We start from the raw sequence: 24,369 nt of genomic DNA, 5'->3' as shown, positions 1-24,369 counted from the left end.
TAATGCTTACCACTGGCCATTTCCCAAATGTATCAGTCACTCATGTGGTACCATGCCCTTTCTCCCCTAGTATCTAGTTATCTTCAGGTCAGGCTCTTTACATGGTAACAAATACCCCCTCTAAAGGAACTTCTCCTCCTCCACTCCAGACAAAAGTAGGCACTATGTGTCTGAGACCCCACCTCTGCATTTCTCTCTCTGGCACAGTACTTAGTCCACCACGCTAGCTGCCTGCTTCTTGCAACTTCTCCATACCAGTTCTGTGTGTTTCTGGATCCTTAAAATATATATATATATATATTTTTTTTCTCCTTGTTTATTTGGTTTGATTTTTGGTTGGTGTGGTGTTGTGAGCCCTGAGGCTTGAACCCAGGTCCAGGGGGCCATCTCTGAGCTATTTTTGCTCAAGGCTAGATCTCTGTCACTGGAACCATGGCTCCCTTACTGGCTTTTTTAGTAGTTAATTTGAGAGAAGAATCTCATCGATTTTTCTGCTTGGACCAACTTCAAACTATGATTCTCAGATCTCAGCCATTTGAGTAGCTAGGATTATAGATAGGTGTTAGCCACTTGTGGCCAGCTTGGGTATTATGTGTGTGTGAGGGGGCGGTGTATGTGTGTGTGTGTATAGGTACTAGGGCTTGAACTTAGGAGGTCCTGGGATCTGTCCCTTAGCTTATTCCCTCAAGGATGACACTCTACCATTGTGTCACACTTTCACTTTCAGCTTTCCTGACTAGGCTTGCTATGAACCTTGATCCGTAGATCTCAGCCTCTTGAGTAGCTAGGATTACAGGCATGAGCCTGTTTTAATAGAAGGAAGAAATATGGGAAAGAAGGAAAGAGACAGGCTCAGGGGAAAAATTAATTAGTGAACATTTTGTTGTATATCAGTGGCTTTTTGTGGAAATGCCTTTGTACTTCATTTGATTATATTTCATGAAAATCATTGCAGAGATTTCCAAAATTCCCATGAAAATAGAAACCTTGGAAATCATTTGATCATCACTCCTCTTCGCAAAATACAAATTTAGGCTTGCACAAAAAAACTTTCAATGGTAGGTTGCATCATGCACTCCAGATATACATATTTCCATGGATAGGCCAGCTTTGTTACCATGGTTACAGGATCTTCATCAGAAAATGAAAACTGATATGGAGGAGAGAAGTTCACATGCAAGACAGAGGATCCAAGCTGGATGTGCGTGGAGGGACTGGAACGGCAGCCCTAACCGAGACCCAGAGCTGTGCACGATTCCTAGAAGGTAAAATCGTGAGTTTGAGCTAGAGAACATGCAGAATTTTCTTGAAGTTATCAACATATTCACCATAGGAACCTTCGTGTCAGACATCTGAGTTAATTATATCTCCCTCCTTCTATTTGCATTATAGTATCGGCTTTGTATCAGTACTCAACTCTCATTGTCATGTTGGATTTTTATTTTCTTTTACCTAGACCCTTATGTCTAGTCCAAAGGTTTCCAGCATAATGTAATCAGATACAACTTTTCAAAGTTTTGTACGAAATTGTTAGTTCAAAGAAATGTTTCCTCTCTGTTGACTTTATCCTCCTTTGACAACAATGTCAAGTCTCCTCATCTTGCTATTCATTTACTTTACCTACGTAACTCCGTACTATAGATTTGCCACTTCTAACATTTGACCATCCAAGGCCGTGTCACATGATCTCATTCTAGGTGCTACTTTATGGGAATGGTAAGGGAAAATTTAAACCACTTGCAAAAATGAAAAAAAAAAGACAATATGCAAATGTCATTTCTTCCTCTTATCATTACATTACCAAATCACCATTCAAAGAGACTATACTTAATAACATGACAGAAAAATGAACAATGGGCTTGAACAAAGATCCCATGAAAGCTTTCAGCCGCATAGAGCTCTACCATAACAGAAGGCCAGGGTATCAAAGCAGCCATTCGGCTGGTAAACATTTCCTCCACCTAAACTAACAAAATTCAGACAGGAAACAACTAGAACATAATACTCTCAACTGATAATTTGTAAACAAGAGTATTTACGTGATACCTCCAAGTAGAAATCCAAAGAACAGAAGACAATACTGAAAGAAGGTAGAACTCCATAAAACAAGAGTTGATTAAACTCACAAAGGCCAATTCATTTTTTAAAAGTCATTTCATAAATGAAGCATAGTTATATGGTTTCTAAAAGAGAATAGAGTCAAATAAAATGCAGCAAGAGAAACTGAATAAAGAAAGGAAAACAAGCAAGGGAATAAAAATGAGGCAGTAAAGAAATAAACAAGGTCAGAAATAAAATAATTGAAAAAGAAGACAGAAACAGATGATATATAATGGAGACCTCTGAATAATACTTTGAACCAGAACTAATATTTATCCATGAAGTGCTGATCTAGAATAGTCAATTCTAAGAACGTTGTTTTTAAACCACAAGAGAAAGAAAACTTGTCAGGACCTACAGGAAACTTTGGGCTTGTTGAGAACAAAATACTTAAAAATAATTGGGCAGATAATTTTATACGGAACTCAAGAACATTTAGCTTTGCTCTCATAAAAGCAGCAAGGCTATAGACTACTAGTTTAGAATGTGTAATGATTAAAGCTACATATTACACATCACACAAACACAACACACACACACACACACACACAGACAGACTCAGAGTTGAGAAGAGGAAGCTTTGTCAAGGCAGATAATAAACACATATGTACTGATTGTAGAGCTGAGAATTAAACACAGTTGGGGAAAAATTGCAAGAATAGTATGTGCTTTAGGCAGTTGTCTTTACTGTGCTAAAATACCTGGGGGCGGGGGGGGGGGGAAATACCTTAAGGGAGGAAATATTTAGTTGGCTCTCAGTTTCAGATCTTGTATTCCATAGTCATTGGGCTGAGTGCAGGCAGAATATCATGGCCAGGAAACAGAGTGAAGAGAACCTGCACAAGGTACACAGACTGAGCAGGAAAAGTTCTAAATTCAAGTCACATGTGGGATTCACAAAATAGAACTTAATCTTACTTTCTCCAGATACAAAATGCAAGTGCAAGAGAAGACTAGTCTAGAGTAGACTAAACTAGACTATAGTCCAAGGAAGAACACTTCAGAGCAAAGACTGTGCAATCTTGGTCCTAGGTGCAAATCCTGACTGAATTTCATACTAACTTTGGAACCTCACACACAATATTTCTTTTGTCTCAACATCTCATCTTCTAACTATTATTATATCTTGTAATATTATAATCATCTATTAGTTGTATAGTGTGTTTGGCTGTCTTATAATTTTCTTTTTAAAAAATGTGTTTATGGGCTTGAAATGTGGCTTAGCGGTAGAGTTCTTGCCAAGCATGCATGAAGCCCTGGGTTTGATTCCTCCACATCACATAAACAGAAAAATCCAGAAGTGGCACAGTGGCTCAAGTGGTAGAGTGATAGCCTTGAGCACCAAGAAACCAGGGACAGTGCTTATGGCCTGAGTTCAAACCCCAGGACTGGGAAATAAAACAATGTGTTTCTATTATCTTCAAGTAGTTGTGCAAAGGAGTTACCATTCAACAAATAGTTTGTAGCTACAATGCAACTTGATCAATGGCACCCCTTTTATCATCCTCCCCCTCTCCTCACAACTCAAATCCTCCCTTCAATTTTCTTAGCTTCATAGAACATGCATTGCTTTATCTGTGTCAGAAGTGTAGTATAGAAACTAGCGGGTAATGTTTACATAAGAAATGAGGGATATCATAGTCAAGAGTTTTTTATCTTGACTATTCCTGTCTCTGCCTGAGTTCCCCTTGCATTCATGATATACCTGCAGAATAAACCATTGTAAGTCATTTTCTTGCCTGTGACACATTAATAAGCTCCTCCGGTGTCAGCTTTACTGCTGTGATATGCACTTTTAATTACAAACATGATCATCATTGTTAATATATTCAAATATAAAGGTGTTTTGTATTTTTAAATTAAGTGGGGAAATACAGCTGTCCTGTGTGCATTTGATACTGACGTTTGCTGCATCTTCCGAAGATGATGGCCCTCTAGGGAAGAAACTGGAGTGAAAAATGTGATTTGGTGAGCGAAAAAATAGTCACGCAGTTCTTCCTTGATCGATGTTTCCTCATGGGGTATTATAGAAACTTCTGTTCTCCTCTCTGATAGCTTGTACAGGGAAAAGAAAGGGGGAAAAAAGTCAAGAAAACTTCCAAAAGCAGAAAATACTCAGTTACTCAGTCTGAGACCAGAGTAGCCATTCCGTGTATCAGTAAATTGATCCCTCTGAAGTTTCATGGCAGGAGAAACTAGGATTAGAACAGGAGCTCATGATCGCATTAAAGGCAAATGAAGTCTTTTGGAAATACGTATGCTCACAGGTTAATAATGTGAGTTTCAGTCCTCCTTGAGAAATTTTCCTTCAAGGCCAGCCCCCAGAGCCATTGTGTAAAACTTGACACCTCTATTCCCAGAATGCAATGATCTAGTTTATGGGAAGAAAGAGTGTCCAGTTTATACAAGAAATACCTTCATAAAAAGTCATCCTAGAATCCCACCAGGCCTTATCTACTTATCTACTTTTGAAATATATAATCCTTGGACTTTTCAAATAGCACAGTTTGGACAAAGAAAGATTATCTTCTTGTCCAGAGGAACATGAGGGGTAAATGGCAGAGTCTAGTTTCAGATAAACATAAAATCTGTGCTCCCAAATTCTCTGACAACCTGTACCAGGTTATAAACGGCTTTGTGCAAACAACTCTGGGAATTCCAGATATCCCACGGGATCATGTGGTATCCGTGACAGACATTTTGGAATTATTGATCAAAAGCTGTTAGTAAAAGTTGTGGGACTTAACAGTAATGGTACTAAGTCCTACATTCTTTTCTCTCTTTTTTTGCCAGTTGTGGAGCTTGAAGTCAGGGCCTGAGCACTATCCCTGAGCCTCTCTGGGCTCAAAGATAGCACTCTATCACTTGAGCCACAGCGCCACTTGCAGCTTTTTCTATTTATGTGGTGCTGAGGAATTGAACCCAGGGTTGTGTGCATGCTAGGCAAGCACTCTACCACTAAGCCACTATTGCCAGTCCCCTAAGTCCTACATGCTTAGTAATAAGAGTTCCTGGAATCCCATTAAAGTCATGGTAACATTTGTTGATTTTCACAAGGAAAGCAAGGTGGAGTGACTCAGAGGAATGGAACTTTGATTAGGACATTGGAGATGAGTATTCCTCATGATGGTACCTGTGGCATGGATTGTGGAGAGTTTGGCTAGTATACATGAGGCTTTTAAGGCATCGCCCAAGAAAGATTGTGCATAGAAAGTGGTACGTGTAATTCAAAGCTTACAGACAAGACAATTGAGTATCAGGGCTCGTGGCCTCAGAAAACCTCAGCCATAGAGACCAGAGCTTTTACTTTTCCCATTTTCTTTTTTTTTTTTTTTTGGCCAGTCCTGGGCCTTGGACTCAGGGCCTGAGCACTGTCCCTGGCTTCTTCCCGCTCAAGGCTAGCACTCTGCCACTTGAGCCACAGCGCCGCTTCTGGCCATTTTCTGTATATGTGGTGCTGGGGAATCGAACCTAGGGCCTCGTGTATCCGAGGCAGGCACTCTTGCCACTAGGCTATATCCCCAGCCCTCCCATTTTCTTTTTACGTTTTCTTCTCTCTCTCTGTCTCTCTCTCTCTCTCTGTCCCTCTGTCTCTGCCTCTGTGTGTGTGTGTGTGTGTGTGTGTGTGTGTGTGTATGTGTGTGTGTGTGTTCTCTCCCACACATTCTTTTCTTTTATAGTGCTGGGAAGTGAACTCTGGGCTTCAGAAGCAAGCACTCTACCACTGAAGCAGCGTCTCTTGGCTTGATTCATTAATTGATTGATTGGATTATACTGAAGAATGAAGCCAGAGTCTTGCAAGAAGCAAGGCAAACACTCTGGCTCATGAGCCATGTCTCAGGCTCTAGATCTTCGTCTTTACAGAATCCCCTGCCCAGACCCTGAAGGGCCTTGGAGCAGTGGAGAAATCATAGACTCAGGATGCAGAAGACCCAGGTTTAGAGCTGTATTCTGTCCTAGCCATAGTTGCCTCAACATTCTTTCTTTGCTTCTCCTATAAATGAATATCCCAGGGTGTCATTCTACATATTGGTTATGAGGATACAATCACAACATTAGTTGTTAGAATTACTATTACCAACTGTAGTTAAATTATAATCTGACTTGGTGAAATGACACCATGCCTTGCAGACTCCATAGCCAAAGCTCTATCTAGCTCAGGAGGAATGGCATTGTGAGCCACTCAGAGTACAGGGGCTCCAGAGTCACTCATCAGTCACTGGCTTGTGAGCCATCTTCAAAGCACAAAAGGGAGGGACCAGAGAGGGAGCCTCACAAGACAGTTAAGTCAGTTTAGATAAGCCCAGGACAGTTGGCCTCAGTGAAAGACATCAGAGGCCTTCATGAAAGAGTCACTGAATTTCTGGTATGAATTTGTAGACAGCATGGGGTCTCTGGATAGTTCTCTAAGATACAGAGGCATTTTTTAAAATGTAAATCTGTCCAAGCACAACTTCAATTCAGATTTTATAGCGTGTTTTTAAACGATGGACATAAAGCTCTGTAACAGAAGCACTATCTCCCCCCACCCCTTCCATTTGATCTATCTCCTTGCTTTCCTTCCCATGTCTGCAGCAAGTCTGGCTCACCACTTCGGCAAGATGGCTGTGAACCTTTTGTTTTCCCTTGCTCCTGCTTTGTCCTGCACAAGCATCAGATTTCAGATAAATCTTCACCTTGACACATGTTCAGTGGTTCCTGCTTGGAGATCTCTGCAAAACAAAATCTCCATACCTTACACTGTGGATTACCATGTATCTCACCTTTCTATCAAATTACTTGTGACAGGTGATTTTTCTCTCCCTCTCTCCCTCCCTCCCTTGTCCATCTCTTCTCTCTGTAGAAGTAGAAAGTTTCAACTCAGCACCAGGCTATGTGGTTTTTCTGGAAAAGAGCTGGCATGGAAAATGTGCATTTAGTAGATGTGGAGACTTCCAAACCACCCGCCCCCCGCCATCTCTGTATGGTAGAACATGCCATCCGTCACACAAGGCCTGTGGGAGGCCGATGGTACAGAGGTCAAATGCTATTTGCCCACTACTACCTGGGTGGGAGCCGAACCCAGCTTCCCACCACCATTCCCAGAGCACACAGAGGAGGAAGAGTCGTCTCACTCTGGAAAGAGCCACTTTCTGAACTGTGAGTGAGAACACAAGCACATCCCGTGACTCACCAGTATGAGGTTAGAATGTGGGAAGATGGCACACTTGAGTCAGCCTGGCCTTGGAGCAACTTTTCACTGAATAAATGGGATTGTTACAATTCCCTCATCTCACCGTAGTTTTACTCCACGTCAGTGGTGTACATTCTGTGGGTTGTAAAAAAAAAAAAGTTCAATGTCACATATTTATTATTGGTGTATCATGTGCAGTAGCTTCACTGAACTTCAAATGTCCTGGAAAGCCTTTGCATCTCTTCTCCTACATTAACTCACAGAAAGTTAACATTTCCGCAGTACTTCTTTTGCAGAATACCCTAGAATTAGAGCCATACACAAAGTAGCCTTTGCAGACAGTCTTCCTTTACTTAGCAATATTGTGAAAAGTTATTCCGTGTCTCCCATGGTTTGGTAGTCTTCTCCCTACTTCCTTTATTTAATTATTTATTTAATTATGTATGGATGTAAAGAACTTAGGTTTTAACTCATTTTTACTAGACAAGTACTCTACCACTTGAATCACATCCTCAGGCCATTTTGCTTTCTTTATATTTCAGATAAGATCTGGTCCCTTCTCAGTATTTTGAGCTGACCTAAAACTACAATTGTTCCCAACTTTACCTCCAAAGTATCTAAAGTTATAAGTCCACGCATGCCATATCCACGCATGTGAATAACATTCTATTCTATGTGTACATCAGTGTTTGTTAATCCATTTACCTATTGAAAGATAGTTTGAAAGTTAGTCCAGTTTGGAGCACTTGTGAATAAAATTGCTATAGTTCCTTTCTGCAAATTTTGTGTGGACATATATTTTATTTTTCATTTTTTAAATTTAATTTAATTGTAAAAGTTTTGCACAGTGGGGTTACAGTTACATAAGTAAGGTAATGAGTACATTTCTTGTCAAACATTTTTACTCCCTCTGTTTTCTCCCACTTTTCCTCCCTCTGACTCCCCTCTCCTCCAAGTTGTAAAGTTCATTTCCAACTAAGTGTCTTGTGAGTATCACTGTTGCATTGGTTCACCCTTTGTCTTTGGTCTCACCATTTTGTTATTTCCCTTTCCTTCCCCAACTCAAATAAACATACATAGAAGACATAGGGTACCAAAATCAAAAGCAGTGATAATAGGGGATAAAACAAAAGACCAAAAAGAAAGAAAAAGGAACTTGAAAGAATGGCATTACCCCATTCTTAAGGAAATGGAAAGACTTTGAAAAAATCTTATTAAGTGAAGTAAGCCAGACCTAAAGACACATAGGCTCCATGGTTTCCCTCATTTGTAATAATTAGTATAGGTCCAGAATTTCCTAGCAGAGGATCACAATAGCTCAATAGCTATGTACATATGACCATATAAAATTATGTTAATTGTAATGATCTCCATGATATGGAAATAAGAGGTGTTTTTAATGTGCAATGTGGACATGTTTTAAATTCATTGGAGTAAATAATTCAGAAGTACAATTGTTAAATCATGTGCTGATTGTGCTTAGCTTTTTAAGAAACTGCCCATTTGTTTTCCCAAATGGCAGTACCCATTGCATTTTTGCTAGCAATGAATGCGAGTTTCTGTTGCTTCCATTTTTACCAGCCTTTTGTATTGCTGATGTTTCCAATTTTAGCAGTATCACTGGATATCTCATGAACAGAAGTTATCTTGTTGATTTATCTGAGTAGTAAATAGCAGAATCTCCAGCCATAGGTGAAAGCAAGAATTTTGCCTGTGTTGTGATTGCTCCATTCACATATATGTTTAGAATAAAGGAAACATGACAGACATATGCATGAAATAAACACACGATTAAATGGATATTAATGGATAAATTATGAGTTGGGAAGTCAACTATTATAATTCATTCACTTGATTGATATACCTGCCAGTTTTGTCTGTTTTCATATTCTGACAGTACTTTTGTGTTAGCCTTTCCCTGTGCTTTCTCCTCTTTTTTGCTGTCATGGGCAGTTCTATGCTCTGGAGTTTTAGTTTCAGGTGAGGGGCAGAGATACTTCTTGCACTATTTTTATCCAACACAAATGCAGTTTCAGATCTTCACAACTGAATTAATGCAGTTATTTTACTAATATTTCTACTTATTTTATGGGTTCTTCTTTGATAGGGGAACATAGCCTTGTTTCCTCTGGCCCCTGCTAGCTTGCTATTTTTTGAGGAAGAAAAAACCAAATTGATAACATGAAACATGAATTGTGCAACAACTTCATAACCTTATGAACTGAGGAGATAAAAGCTGTCTATTCTTTCTCCCTCTGATACAGCATATTTCTGCCAGATCCTCCCGGGATTAGGCAAGGTGAGACTCAGGAAGTAGATGTGTGCCAAGGTCACTGGAGAGTTAGCTGGTCATGTTACCAGCTCATCTCTGCTGTTCCCTAAGAATTGGGATAACTGAGTGTGGCTTGAATGCAAACTGACACCACGGGGATTAACAAAGGCACAGGGAAAAGCTAAATGAAGAAAGTATTAAAAGGCCGTATAACTGGGCCAACTGTATTTGCTCATTTATCTGATTTATGTAAGTGGCTCTGCATATCTTGGTGCTATCTTGGGATTTGGTTAATAATTTTGAGCTCTCCTGGCAGGACGCACAGTAAATGAATGAGTATCAAAATAGGATTCCTGCTACATAATTGCAGTGTGACCTTGGACAGGTCACAAAAATCCCTATGATATGGAATATCTACTTCAGGCAGATTTATGTCTAAATTGCTCGACATTATTGCTTTGCCGATTAGGTATAGCATACTTACCAAACTGAGATTTTTAATAGCCAGAATGACCCAAACCAATTTTGCTTGCGTCTCTGACAAGTCCTGAGTTCATTGCAGAGCTGGAAAGAAAGTCCACTTCTTTCCTACTGTATTTTGGAAGACCAGTATGTCCTTTAGAAGAGCAAAATGGCCAGGTCAGGTGGTAAGGGATGACAACAGACCTGATGTGTGTAATTCAACGCCCATCCCTGTGCATTTCCATAAACTCCCTGTGCAACCATTTCCCAAGTCAATAGGTAGAATGTATTAATAGTCATGAAGAATGGCTAGTCATCTGCACTGATAATTTGGACAAGGCTTAAGGTAGACTGGGTACTGGAGTCTGTCTCTATTTTTGGATATAAAACTTGAGGCTTTAAAGACTTCAACAGAGTCAAGTGCCGGTGGCTCATGCCTGTCATCCTAACAACTCAGGAGGCTGAGATCAGAGTATCTCCATTCAAAGCCAGTCTGGGCAGGAAAGTCAGTGAAACTCTTCTCTCCCATTAAACACTAGAAAACCAGAAGTGGCCCTATGGTTCAAGTGGTAGCGTGCTAGCCTTGAGCTGAAGAGCTCAGGGACAGTGCCCAGACCCAGAGTTCAAGCCCCAAGACTGACCAAACAAACAAACAAACAAAAGAAAGACTTCAACAGATGCTGAGATTACCATTTGCTTTATATAACGTGGATGAGACTTCATAAAAGTGTTTTTGGGGACCTACATAAGTAGCTTGTTAATTTAGAAACCAAAATGATTGGGGAGAGACTGCTCTTTTCATCTTCTGTGAAAAATGGAGTTAAATCAGTCAGCGGACATTTTTGATGATGTTAGTTTCTCTGAAGAATTTTGGTCATTCTAAAAAGGCTCAGAGTATGCTACAATGGACACATAACTGAATTTGAAACTCGGGATTTCTCTGACCAAATCATTCATTCACTAAAGTATTTTGTTAACCAAAAGCACTTAATACCAGTCAAAACCCTGATGTTTCTTGGAGTGTTCAAAAGCAATAGAACTTGTCTCTTGATGTGGGCACTAATTCAAAAAACTCTTCTCAGTTACTCTGAAGTTTATAAAGCACTCCCAAAACAGTACCATTCCTATATGTATCCACAGGAAATCCTAGACTGGGAAAAGCCTTGGCAATGCGGGTCCTCTGTTTCTTCAGTGTCTCTGTGTGTCTGAAGGCTAGTGAGCTAGAGGGACTTGGTGAAGCCCTCAGTGTGTTTCTAATCAGGACCATTAGCATTCCACAGTATGTCTGCTTTACACAGCATCATTTTGGAAAGCCCTTTTGATTGAGCTCATGAGACAGCATGATATTCTATTTCTTCCCAGACGTAGAAAGCCAGTTTATAAAGACATGAAGATCCAGGATATTACATAAATATATATAATTTGGACCAGGGTATCTCTGTGTAGCATATTTGCAATGACTATAAAACCTTGTTTGATCAGTAATCTCAAATTAGGTGGGCATGACTTTAAAATAGATCTGCTTTCTCCCTGCTTATTTATTCCTATCCCATCTTCTCTCAAATGAGAGGAAATACCGGCCTTATGCTGACGCCTTGTCCTAAGACCTCATCCTTATCCTCCCTGCCTTGTCTCAAAGGAGAGCTCTTCCGTGAAGATGTCGTCACCCTTTTTCTCAGCTGCTGGCAGGTATTACTCACCTCTCCATCTCTCTGTCTGTATCCCAGCACATTGCACATTTCTTTACATTTCTTTCTCATTTGTAACTCTGTTGCTCAGAAGTGTGATATTTTACAGATAGGAGCCAAGTCTTACATAACTTTTTCCACTACTCAGAACATTGCATGCAACATAATAATACATGCTCTAAAAATACTGGTTGCATTTCTTTACAAAACCATTCAATATTCTCTGAGACAGAAAACAAGCCCAGCTGTTGATATGAGGTCTCATTTTCTGGCTTCTTCTAAGCCTCTGAAATTGGGAATGGAAACAGGATGCACTAATTCAAACTCCAAAGATTTTTTTTCCTTTATAAAATGAAGAGGGGAGGTAGGCAGCCTACTGGATGAACATGACTTGTAGTCAAAATTGGTAGCTGAGAAATAATGAAGATCCTTAGATTTGTTTTGCTTTCAGTGACTCCATGAGATTGAAGTCTCAAATGAGTTTTATCTTCCTATCTCCTTTCGTCTGTAATGCTCAGCATCCATCAGATACTGATTCAAAAAATAAACCAGCAATTACTTTTTCTGTGTCCAAATAATGAGAAAAGAAAAAGGTTAAGAGGTTCCTATCTATTGTGTGTATAATTTAATGTGTTTTTATTTTCCCGACCATAATCTGATACAAAACCATATACATTTCATTAAAGTCAATAACAATATATCAATGTTTTAACAGTGTGAAAGATAATAATTAATGTAAGGAAAAAAACACGTGCATGCTGTGGATTTGCTACTATGGACCAAATGTTTAAATGATTTCATTTAATAAATAAGTTTTCCCAATTTGCAGATAATAATACTGGGACACAGAGGCACAAATGAACTTTCCAAATATCACCAAATAGCACCCAACCTTGGACTGTTAGAGTTAGGGGGTTCGAACTACCATCTACCTGAGTCCATGTCTGTATTTATTTCACTACACCTTAATATTGAAGAGGAGCAGCTCATCACTCAAGAATGAGCAACCTGTGTCTCCCGCTTGGTTGCCCTCCACGACTGAGCCGTGTGAATTTCAGCTCAGTAATGAGAGGAGCCTTGGAAGGCCGCCAGGTAACCTCCCCGAGAGGGAGGGCCGGTCAGGGCCTCCTTCTGTAATTACTAGAAAGGACATTAATTATCATAGCCCTAGGGCAGAACTGTTCTTTCTCTACTGCGGAAGGTTTGTCCTGGTGATGTGAGGGAAGTGAACACAAAACATTATAGAATCCAAATGCTGTCTGTGAGGCCAGGAGGCCCTGACTTCTGAGCTCCTCCACCATGTCCCCTTGGGCTGTGCTGTCCTGCCCATCTCAGCGAGCTCACAGCCTTGGCAGTGCTGTGAAGACTGAGAGTTGGTGCTTTCAGGGACTTGCACTGGTTTGGTAAGGGCAGGAGTGGAATGGGTAGATGGGATGAGGGAAAGGAGCGGCACCATTAGCCTCTACGTTGCATGTTACAGACTGGGTATTTGTAGGCTCCCCAAGCTTTGAAGGCCTTATCTCCAAGGTGACACCAGATGGCTTATACTCTCTTTCTCTCCTCAAACTCACACACAAAAGAGGTAATGTGAGTGCCCAGTGGGTTGGCAGGTACCTGCCTGACGACAGAAGCCACAGAGGTAGGCTGTTCTTGGGATCACTTTAATCTTGGATTTCCCAGCCTACAAACTTATGAACAAATAAAACTGTAGAACATGTAGAACAATTATTTTTTAATGACAGCACAAATGAACCAAGAAATTGGGACAGGCTTATGCGAGCGAGTCTGTAAAAGTGAATTATGGAGTTAAGGAGTTTGGATTTCTTTAATGAAGGCAGAAAGATGACAATACTTATTTACTTAATATATATTTTTAACCAAAATCCATGATCTCTAAGGAGTCATGTAGAATGGCCAGATCTGCTCATTAGAAATACATGAACCCCCTTGCCTTTATAGATTTCATTTTGCTCAGCCTTTATAGATCACCTCCTTTTTGTGAGGTATAGTGGAAGGAGGCGAGGTATAGATTCTATAAAGCATTTTCTTCAACTCTAAGCAAAAAAAGGAATATTAGGCTGCCATTGACACTTAAGCATGGGAATACCTAAAGTAATACACTGTGTTTAGTTTCTGGCATTCTTTACAATCCACACTGTCCCAAGTCAAAGCAAGCCATTTGCAAATGGGCAAATAAAATCATAATTTGGTGCTTGGCATCCTGAGCAGTGAGCTCAAGAACACAGTACAAGGGGCTTTTGGAGAGGGAATCCACTTTGACCTCACTGGTCAAGTTGCTTAAAGGATGATGCCTGGAAACTGCTTTATCTTTTGGAAATTGAATTAACTGTCAAGCAGAGGTATGATAAAATACAAATGGAAAATAAATATGAAGCCTAGATTTCATTTTCAGTAAGAAATGGCAAAGAAAAGCAATTATAAAATATTTAGGAATAAGTTCAAAGAAAAAGATAAAAAAATCTTTTGGAAAGAAAATAACATTGCAGGGTATACAAAGAAAATCCCGTGGATGAATTTCAAAATGATACTCAACAGAAATAACTCAGAATATTGCAGTACCGTTTTTAGAATTCAAGAAATGGTTATGAAAGCCATTGAGAAAGAAGGTGTTAAAGAATTAAGAGACAAAATGAAAGACCAACAAATTGATGTGGCAAAGACATGAAAATAGAGCTGCAGGAAAGTGTAGCAGAAGAAAGAATCTATAAGCAGAAAAGATTTTATGTGTCAAGTTCACATAAGATAAATATAGTTTTTAAAAAACAAAAGAGTGATCTAACATGTGGAAGTTAAAGAAAAAATGGAGAAAACTCAGATAGTCAGTTTAGTTTGCACTATGAAGCAAATCTGTAAGATTAAAAGCATTTATAGGGCTAGGAATATGGCCTAGTGGCAAGAGTGCTTGCATCATATACATGAAGCCCTGGGTTCGATTCCTTAGCACCACATATATAGAAAAGGCCAAATGTGGCGCTGTGGCTCAAGTGGAACAGTGCTAGCCTTGAGGTAAATGATGCCAGAGAGAGTGTTCAGACCTTGAGTCCGAGCTCCAGGACTGGCTAAAAACCAAACGAACAAAAAAAAAAAAAAAAAAGAAGAAGAAGAAGAAGAAGAAGAAAGGCATTTATATGGATATATCACTTCATGGACATTGCATTGCATCAATAAAATACTTATTAAGTTCATAAGGCAAATCATAACATCAAATATCTGATGAAATGACCAAATCTGAAATAGACACATTTACTAAGACTTTGGCAATAATTTTTTAAGTTGTATTCTTCAATCTTAAGAAAGAGAAGCTAGCAATCAGAGATTCTATATTTGCAGACTTTAGGAAAGATAGATAGCATCCTTGCTTGATAAGAGAGCTACAGGGCTACAGGATTCAAAGCTAAGCAGCAAAGTGGTCCAGCAAGACTATGATGTTGTTTGAATTAAGGGTTCCTAAGGCTTTCAAATTTCATCTTTAGTAGATCACATACACCTCTCTTTCCGAAGTCTGCTCTTTCCAGGCTCTGTCTTTAACCCCTGACCTTTGGGAAGAAGCTGAGGCTTGAGGACAGGAGAATTAAAGTGCTGTGAAAATGGACATGTGACACTTAGCGACTTACATGTCCTGAGATTGGAGTGTATCTTGGATTTGTTTACTTGCTGGAAGAAGACAAGCTCACTTCTGTAGAAATATCTCCAGAGATATAAACCAATACTTTCCTTTGTGGTCTTCACATGCATTCCTGTCTTCCCCTTTTATGATGAAGTCATGGAAAGATTACTCTGCCTTCCCCCCTTCTGGTGATTTTGAGACAAGAATGTGACAACACAAGACTCCAACCCTGGGGTAGCCTGGGCAAGTCTTGAAGCGGCTTCCTACCCTCTGACCATAGCACAGACTTCGCAATTCCTTGGAATTATGAGGATGATGACAAAGACGTTTTTTCTGACACTTTCTAGTAATAAGCTTGCCAGAGTTATGTTATGTCACTGTTAAATATAATCTCCAATTCATAATATCGATCAAAGAGGAGGTAATGGGAAATGGGCTTTGAAGACGAGACAATGTAGGCATTCTGTTATGCTGCATTCTGGATAGTTGAAAAAGAATGTTCAGCACTTGTCCTTCTCCAAGAAGGAAGTTGGAGTTCACCAAACCTGTCTGTCTTTAGTTTGTTTATTAAAAAATGGCACAGAAGATTTATCCTGAACTAGAAGCATATTCATAAATCTTTACAGTCTTCCAATTTTCCTCAGATGAGATATGCTGCCCTTAGTCACTTACTCACTGATGTCTCCATCTTTTTATTTGTTTAAAGCAAGCTCACAATTCTCTTTTTATTGAGAGAGCTTGAGTTTGACAGGGAGATTGAGAAAGGGCACTGCATCACGGAGGGGTTGGAGATAAAGGCAGGGACTTTTGTTTATTTGACTTAGGACAATAGAGTCCAAATAAATTCTTTCTGACATTCCTATTAATACCCTTTTCTGAGAGGATAAAGTCATGGTGAGAAGCTAAACTTAGGTGCAAATTCCAAGAAAGAGTTTTACAGGAGGACAACACAAAGAAAGCGGAATGACTCCTGGGTTATTACCGGAGAGTAGTTTGCCAGGAGTGACGAGGATAGGAATGGGGAAATCTGGACTTGAAAAGGCACAGATATTGTAGAGTTTTAGACTAATTGTGTGAACATATAGATTAAAAACAAGTAAGAACAACTTTGTGGTATAGTCACCACTGACCTTGATGACTCTAAGTAAAATAAAATAATAATAAAAGAAAAGTTTGCTCTGAATGCATGCGAAGGGCACTACTGAATTACTTACCTTCAGTTTCATTTTACTTATATACAGCATCACATAATATATAATTTCTTCTTACATGATTAAAACTGTCATTTCAGTACCTATAATGTAACAGTTATAACACAATCTGACCTTTTATTTTTGGCTGGGTGAGATATAAAATAATGATGTTCTTACACTTAATGGCATCTCAGATTTGAAACTTGCATAGTATACCCTTAGAAGTAGCACCCTTGAAAATATAAAAGCGTTTGTTTTTAGAGCTGCTTCTTTCTCTTTAAGCTTTAAAATAAAGCTAATTTCAATATTATTCTATTACAGACCTCAAAACAAGATGCACTTTCCAAGTCATTTGGTGATAATTGGTATAACAGTATTATCAGAACCTAATAAAGAAAATACCAAGGAGAACCAGTGTTTAGTTTAACTTAGTAATATAGGAACAGCAATTCTAAGCAAAAAACTTTCAAATCAAATCCATTAGCCTATCAAAAGCCTCACATATCAAACAAAGGAGTTAGCCCAGAATTGCAGTGACTTCCACCTACTAAGCAGCTGAGATTACGGGCATGTGCCACTATATTTGGTGAAATAATAGAATTGTGTAAAATAACGTTGTGCGTGATGAATTTACTGATTAGTTTTTCATGGAATGGATATTGCTAAGTGATCATTATATACCAGTTATTATTTGGGGTGCTTGAAATACTGAGGTGAGTAGGCGCCACCATAGAGCAATCTTTTACTAAAGAGAAACAGATAAAAGAAATTTAAAAATCAATAAAGCTACCAGACAATGAATATCATAATGAAACAAAAAGAAGATTGAAAGCTAAGGGGTGTCCCTTTCAATTGAAAGGTAATATAAGATTTGATAAGGAGGCAAGTTCTAAGCTAACTACTCAGCATGGAAGCTGAGATTCTAAAGTCACAATTCTACAGATTTTTAGAAATAGAATTGACAGAGTCAATTCACACGAATGCCAAACCTCTACAGCACACCTAGATTAAAGTCAGGTAAAAGGGTATAGGACCTAAGAGAAGAAACCTATTTAGAAGGACATAAAAATGATGGAAAGACTTAATGCTGTGATAATGCCAGTTTTTCTAACATTACCTTGCCCACTGAGCTCGGCATTGCTGAGTCACTGCCAAAGTAAAGGAACAGGAAAGAGAAAAATCTTTCCGCTCCCTGATTTGGAGCACACAGAATCCTGAGGAGAGAGATGAAGATCTCTGAGGTGGGATGTGATTGGGCTGTAAATTGGGGTGTCAGTGGGGCATTCAGACCCACAAGCCTGGCCTTGTCCACTCTGTCATAGCTAACTGGAGTTTGAGCAGTGACAGAAAGGAGCAGCTAGCCAAGACTTTAGAGAAACCAAGAAGTCATTCAGAATAGACTTGTAGAAAATCAGTCAAAAGTACCTGCTAGAGATTTGAGCAGACCGAAGAGAAACAAATCAGAAGTCCAGATCCTAGACAATAAATAAATAAATAAAATAAAATAAAACAAAATCTGTGCACTTTTTCAGGTTTAACTGTAGTCAGCTACAAAGGCTTTTGCCAACACATCTCCTAGGGCACAGCTGGATTCCCCACACAATCTTGGGACACAGCCAACTCATCATAGCTCTTAAAGGGGAGTTGTAGTCAAGGACTCAGCCCCCCCCCAACCCCCACCCACCACCACCACCACCACCACCTTCCCACCCTCGGCCAGGCCAGCCAAACTTTCATGCCTTTTTGCATTCTTAGTCAGCTGACACTACTACCATAGTAAATGATTAAAGGCCATAGTGTCATTTTCCTTTCTGGCTTGTTGCTTTAATGGACTATTCTGACACCTAGCATGTTTAGCTCTCTTTCTAGCTCAGCTGAGCCTTGGACAAAAATCAAGCATGAAAACTGATGAAAACAAAAATATGTTTTAACTCAGATGTCGGGAAGTCTCTGGCTGTTGGAAGTTCTGAAGAACCTGGAAGAGCAGGGTTTCTGTTGACCTCGAAGTTTGTCACATGCGTGAGAAGTACTATGAAACCTGGATTAAGAATGCATTTTACAATTACTCCCATTTGAAAGAGGGAAGTTGACATCCAGAGTGGTGCTGGTTGGTGCAAAGTAATAGCTGTATATAACAAATATATACACATATATAGCATATATGTATACATGTATATAATACATATGGTGCTGATATAAGGTAATACATGACTGAGCTGAAGAGACTGGAGAGATCCTCCCCAGAGCACTGTGTCCCAGTTTTGTCTTGGGGAAGGATTTGAGCTTTCAGGGAGTGAAGGATTGGATAAGACCTTGAAGTCTAACTCTACTAACATTCATCTTCACTACCACCACAATCCATCTCTCAGGCCTGACACCGCCTGTCCCCTGAGGAAAATGGGCTTGAGAAATTGGGGTCAGGCCTGACCAACACCGAAGGCAGAGGACAAACAGCCTACAAGAAGAGGTCAGGTTCAACATATTCCATACCAGGGGTCTCCGCTGGAGGAGGTCAGCTGGAGGTAACTGTGTCTGACAGGACCCTGGGCAATATTTGTAGACAAGCCTGGTTGGCTTTGACTTTGCAAGAGTTGCTTGTAAGTAAAGGTTGTTGCCAAGTGTTTTACTATGCCCAAGCAGCCTTCACCACAACAGAGATTACTAGTTCCATGGATAACAGACACAACCTTGAGAAAACTATTCCGTATAAAGCATCCATAAAACACAGCATTGAGAAGCCCCCTTCTTATCTCTGTGCTCTAATGTATCATCTTTTAATTAGCTAGACTATTTTTTTGCTGCTGCTGTTTAAACAGTGTGCCATTTTATAGCAGAATAATTACAGCTATATTTCTAAAAATCAAGAGAAGTTTAGTGGCCCAGAAAATGTTTTTTTCTAAATCACACTTAATATATTTTCCCCCATGGTGTGATTCTGTCTGGACGAGTCCATCCTCTGAGCAGAAAAAAATGAATCAATTGGTACTCTGCCCACCTACTTGCTTTTGTCCCCACTGTTTATCCAGTCATCTCTACCAGCTAGCCATTGACTAATATTAAAGGTCCACCTCAGTAACAGATGTTTACCCGCTGCTCCAGACTACCTGCCTAACACCCCTTTGCCATGCCGTGATTCAGCACTAAGCTGCATTTCCTAGGATATGTCAGGCTGCCAAAGGGTAAGGAAATGAGCTGCTGACAGGAAGTGTTGACAAGCCCCTGGGAGCTGACTTGCCCAGCAGGTCCCTGCTTAGTGCTGGCTGTAACAAAAGGCATTTTCTAGGCCTCTTTAGAGATGAATAGGAAAGGCTATGGAAAGCGAAAGAACAAGGGGAGGATGGGGCCATTACTGGGGACCCAGCTGAGCACAGACATTTGGAAAGGGAGGGAGGGAAGGAGAAGAAGAAGAGGGGTTTTAGTCCATAGTGTTTTCTGTGTATCCATTTTACACTTTTGTCTCTGTGTTTAGAATAGTGTTAAGGTCTCATTCAAATTTCTACCCTGTTCTTCAATGCAGACTTGGAAGCTCCAACTCCTGTGAAATGCCAGAAACCACATTTGGGGAAGGGAAGTGTCAATTAGTCATCTTCAGCCTGCAGGGGGGTAGATGGAAATGGGATTCCATGAAATGAGGAAGGAAGCTTTGGAACCCAAGGGAAGTTTGCAGGGAGAAGTAACCGTTGCCTCTTGATTTCTTGGTTGAGATCACATCTGGGAGCCGGTGTCACGCTGGAGTGTGGCAGGATTTGTGTGAAGATATTAACACAGGATCAAGGATGTGAAATCTTCTTTTGTTCTTTTCAGCCAGTGGCTTGTTACTGATTAACCTCCTCAGCAATTTCCCCAGCCCTCTTCCAGTTTTATTACACTTAGAATGGATCAGTATTGTTTTCTCAAATCCTACACAGTTCACAGAGTGATCTGAACAGCTAGTCTGAGGTATATAAAAAGTAAGTTTAGAGGCTATTGTTGTGGTTGTCCCTGCACTATCACTGTATCTCATCTGAGTACACTGGATACTGTATATATTGGTATTAGAACTAGGGAAGTGAAAGGGAATATCAAAATCGAGAGAAAAGGGATAAAAAGACAAATGACTCCAAAAGCAATACTTGGAAAACCATTTGGTGTAAACCAACGGAACAACTCATGGGGGGAGAGGGAAAGGGGGAGGGGGGAGGGGGAATGAGGGAGGAGGTAACAAACAATACAAGAAATGTACCCAAGGCCTAACGTATTAAACTGTAACCTCTCTGTACATCACTTTTGTTAGCATTTCCCTAGCCTCAGGTCCTCAGCTCCTCCCACTAGCCCCCAGATTCACCCATACCTAATGAGCCACTCCTACTCACTACCTACCTACTTCCCCTTTACCCCTAGAGAGAGAAGCTGCCACCTGGGTAAGGTGCAGACGCCATGTAGCTCCCTCTCCCGTGGGAACTATGGCCCCACTCATAAACCTCCTTATGAACCTTCTCTTGTCTGTGATTTATCTCCACATGGTCCTCTGGGATGGCTGGGACATATCCTTTCATATTCTATCCAGAACATATAGCATAGGACACTTCTTCTCATTAAAGGGATAGAATTTATAAAACCACAAACACTAGAGTAACTAAAAGAGAATCTCACATGTCTATGGACTATTACTTTGCTATTCGAGATTGCATAGCAAGAAGTCAATGAGATTAAACTACCTATTTGGAGGCACCATGGTGAGTAGTTATTTTAAGTGTAGAAAAAGCCTTGATTCATACTTGTCCATATAGTCATATTTAGATCAATCATTTTGAATAAAATGAGCTACAGAGATTTGGAAAAATTTCCCAAGGCAGAAGAGAAAACTCAAAGAACAAATAGCGAACTAGGTAAGAAAATGATGTAATCCATATTTCAGCTTATCACAAAGGACTTGGATCACCAATATGCACTTTTTGATCATGCACACAGAGTCTAGTTGCATGAACCTCTTTTTCTTTGGACAACTGTCAAGGTGGATGCTCATGTCAGCTACATGGATTGTCATTGTGGCCGTGTTACAGGAGACACTGGGCATAAATGGATTCTCTCTCTTCCTTTACTGCTTTCCTATTATATAAGCAAAACATGTGAGCAATCATGCAAATCCAAGGCTGTTCCCCAGAGTTGTGCATCACTACTGGGCATGCAAGCTGCTTTTGCTTCCAACTTCTCCTAATCTGTGAGAATCTGAGACTAAGCCCATTCTGTGCTCCAAGAAAGAAGAGGGGCGACTGGCTCATTACCAGACAACCAGGAGAGAGCTGTCAGATAACTGTAGTCCTTTTGCTCTTTCTGCACAAAGAACTCATTTTATTGACATGGAAAGAGCTCCTATAAAGTGAGAAAACACCAACAATGTAATATAAAATTGGTAATGAGTATGAACAGAAAGCCTATTAAAAAGGAAAAGTAGAGGAAGATGATGGCGCCGAGACAATAGGGAGGCACCCCGACTCGCACCAACTGAATAGCGAGCTGGGAACTCCAACACCCAACACTCCACCAAGAACCCAGCAAAACCAGCATCCAGAAGCAGTGGAGAAACGCAGGAAAACAAAAAGGAGCAAAAAAGAAGAACCGAAAACCTACACGGAGCCGGAGATTAATCGGGGCACCCTCCCCCCACCAGCCGGCCCTGGCCCAAACAGGGTCAGGCTGGGAAAGGGAAACCCGGCGATCGGCAGACAGGTTGCCAGGAGCGCAGAATCCATATAGCGGGAGACCCCACGGACACAAAGCAGGGTGCGGACCAAGACACACCCAGCAGCGACGAGAAGTTCGGGTCCACACCGGATTCGGACAAGGGAACCCAGCGCGGCAGAAAGAGGGAACGGGGGAGCCACCACGACACTTCGCCAACCCCTGAAGGGCCAACGGCGGTGCGGGACACGCACACAAAGCAGCAAAAGTGAGTCCCCCATAATCCCTTCCCCCAACGGGAGACCCAAGCCCGACAAAGACGATATATCTCCCTCCCTCCCCCTCCCCACTCCCGTGGGAACAAAGATTCCCCAAATCAGGCGGGAAGCTCCCAGCAGGCACTGGGAAGCCAGTCTAGCAGGGGAAGGGCGGAACAGCCCCAAGCCCCCAAAGGTTCCTGAACTGGCAGAACCGGCCCCGTCCCCTTCCCAACAGGGGCCAGGGACGGCCGGCAGGGCAAGCCCCACCCGAGGCGCCTAGACCTTGCGGACTCTTACAACTAAAATCACAGGCGCTGGTGGGCAATACCAGCCCAGCAGGGTCACCTGAGCCTGATCTCGTTCCCCCTCCTCGAAGCGGAGGCGAGGTCTGAGGGTGCCAAGCCACACCCGGACAGTCGATCCCACTGGGCCCCACACATACTGCTTCCCCCCCCCCAACGGACTCGCGGGAGGGCGCAAGCACAACCCAACAACCCAGGGCTCGCTCTGGGAGGCAGACCCCACTTAAGTGCCTGTTGTAGGGGACTCACAGTGCACAGGAGGGCGGGGCCCCGGCGAAAGCGCCCGCTCTGATAGGCGTGCCCTGCACTGGTGGGCGGGGCCACAGCGACAGCACCTGCTGACGCAGACACGCCTACACAGAAGGGAGGGAAGAACTACACAGACTTCCAGATGCGCAAATCACAAAGAAACATAACTCAGTTCATCAAAGGACAAGCCAACTCGCCAGCTCCAAAAAGCAGCACGACTGGAGAGGAGATGGAGAATAAAAAAGCAAATGAGGACATGTTAACAGGAATGATCGAAACCGTCAGAAATGAAATCAGAAAACAATTCCAGGAGTTTAGAGCGGAAATCTGGAAGGACACCCAGGAAGCCAAGAAAGAAATGGAAGCAAAACTGGATACAATGCAAGCCTCGTTTAAAGAAATGGAAGCAAAAATGGATATAATGCAAGCCGCCTTTAAAGAAAATCTCCACACCCTGAGAATTGAAATGCATGAAAAAATAGATTTAAAATACAACTCTTTAAAGGAAGAAATTTCCACGATCAGAGCTGATATGACAACCATGAATAGCTCTCTGACATCCATAAACTCCGCAATTGAAACCATAACACAAAGAGTGGACCATATGGAATCCAGAATCTCTCGCCTGGACGATGAAGCAGCTGACAACAACCAGAAAATGACCACACTCCAAGAAAAGGTGAAGCTTCAGGGAAGATTACTCCAGGAACTAATGGACAAAGACAAGAGATATAATCTGCGTATAATTGGAATAGAAGAAGGAGCCGAATATCAGAGCAGAGGGCTTAATCATGTTCTCAATAAAGTTATTGCAGAAAACTTCCCCAATCTCACAGGGGACCCCATCCAGGTAACCGAAGCCTATAGGACACCTGGCAGGCCAGACCCCAGGAAAACCACCCCAAGGCACATAATATTCAAGACTACAGACCTCAAGATTAAAGAGCAAATTCTGAATTCAGCCAAAGCGAAGAAGGAAACTTTTTTCAATGGGAAGAGGATTCGAATAACATCCGACTTATCCACACAAACTTACCAAGCTCGAAGTGAGTGGAAGAACACCATCCAAGTACTTCAGAATAACAATTTACAACCTCGGATCAAATATCCAGCGAAACTGGAGTTCACATTCGAAGGGAGAACCAGATCTTTCCACACCAAAGAGGAGCTAAAGGAGTATGTGAATAAAAAACCAGCCCTACAGCGAATATTAAGAGGGGAAGCCCACCCAACAGAGATCGTAAAAGACACACAGACAGATTCAGAAAGAAACTTCAATAGCCAAAGTCCAGCAGAAACACAAGCTCACTAAAGACAAGAAGAAAAAAAAAAAACAACAGGAAAAAACAGCCCAACAAGAAAATGGAAGGAGAAAAAACAC

The sequence above is a fragment of the Perognathus longimembris genome, chromosome 8, assembly GCF_023159225.1.
Source record: "Perognathus longimembris pacificus isolate PPM17 chromosome 8, ASM2315922v1, whole genome shotgun sequence".
Classification (NCBI taxonomy): domain Eukaryota; kingdom Metazoa; phylum Chordata; class Mammalia; order Rodentia; family Heteromyidae; genus Perognathus; species Perognathus longimembris.
Note: the sequence above shows the minus strand (reverse complement) of the source record.